Source organism: Papio anubis, unplaced genomic scaffold, assembly GCF_008728515.1.
Source record: "Papio anubis isolate 15944 unplaced genomic scaffold, Panubis1.0 scaffold516, whole genome shotgun sequence".
In the NCBI taxonomy this organism is placed as follows: domain Eukaryota; kingdom Metazoa; phylum Chordata; class Mammalia; order Primates; family Cercopithecidae; genus Papio; species Papio anubis.
Window position 1 is genome coordinate 11,075 of NW_022165364.1, and position 1,582 is coordinate 12,656.

Below are 1,582 nucleotides of genomic sequence, written 5' to 3' on the forward strand. Positions count from 1 at the left end.
CTGTCCAAGACGCTCTCACACTTCCGCTCAGTTCAACACACACTCACTGAGATTCTAAGCACTACAAATCGGGCTAAGACAAGTCAGGCTCCACTCCCTAATAATATTGGCAAAGAAACCAATATCAGAGATTTATTCCAGTCCAAACCAAATACATTGCCGGGTGAAAAAAATACCCTGGCATAGTTTGTCATACAAAACAACTTCCTATATCTTCCCGGTCAGTAGCGTAGGGACTGACTCTGAGCCATGAGAATTCAGAATCAGGGGAAAATGCCAGTCTGAGGTATCTGCCACACTCCTAGCACACCCCCAAAAGTGCCCAGCTACATTTCATATCCACTGTTCTAACAGGGGCCAAAATAGGGAAGAGCAGTGCAATACAGAAAACAGAGCCTGCTGGACATCAAAAGGCTGGGGAATTCCAGTCCTAGCCCTGCTGCCAATCAGTCTGGTCACTTCTCTCTGGTCCTGGTGTGGTCAACAGTTACGCAAGAGGGTAAGGCATAAAAACACAGATGTTAGGCAAGCTCCAGCATCCAAAATATAGAGACATTAAAAAAGCATTAAGGTGATATCAAGGAACGTATGCCATCAACCAGAAAAGTAACTGAAGTATTCCTTTTTCCATTCTTACGAAATCAAAAGTGGAAGCAGAAAATTGAGCAATCAGCCTACCAAGTTGACTGGGGCAACAGAATACACTCACGGATTCTGTTCACAGCAGCGGGGGTGACAGACCAAAAGGAGAACGGCAGGGCGTCCCTTTCTCCTCTGTCCACTCATGCCACCAGCACGTGAGTGCGTCCACACGCAGCGCCCAGTCTCCTGTTCCACTGACGCCAGCGTCCACTCACGGCAAGCCTACTAAGTGCCACATGTGCTATGATGCTCACTCATCTCATCACCATAGACATCCCTGCTGGAGGTGAGTATGTGACAGACGAAAATCACGGAGGCCTAGAGAGGTTGAGACCCTCATTCCCACTGCGGTGAGGCTGTGCTTGAGAGGGACCCCACGGCTGGGCCCTCCATGCCGCTCTCCTCAGTAATCACTCCCAGACCAGAGCAGTGAGGGTGAATTTTCTTCCTCTCACTATTTTCAGCCCCTTGGCTGACCCACCGTTCCCCAGAAAGCTATCGAGTTCTGGCACCTCTGAGGCCACAAAGCCATAAACGCACGGGACACACAGCCCATCTGTCAATAACGGGTCTTTTACTTGTCATGCTGGTCATTTCTAAGAGCAGATGGGTTAAGAAAGACTTGGCAAGTTACCACGAAATGACCCCTCCACTCCTTCCTGGGGGAAGGTTGACTAGTTAGCAGTCAGGCCGCCTTTCTTCCCCCACTCCCTGCATCCCTGTCCCTAAGGAGCCACAGACAATCCCACCAAATAGAGGCAGGAGACAGCCGCCTCCTTCCTACAGCTGAGTGGGGGAAGGGTCCTCTCGGGCCTTTCTAACTGCATGAAAACCAAACTGTGAGCTGTACTGACCCGGGCCTCGCCCCTGTGGCTGGCATGTACAACACAGGCGTCCAGTGGTATCATCAGGCAGAACTACGAATGTGCTTTCCATCGTT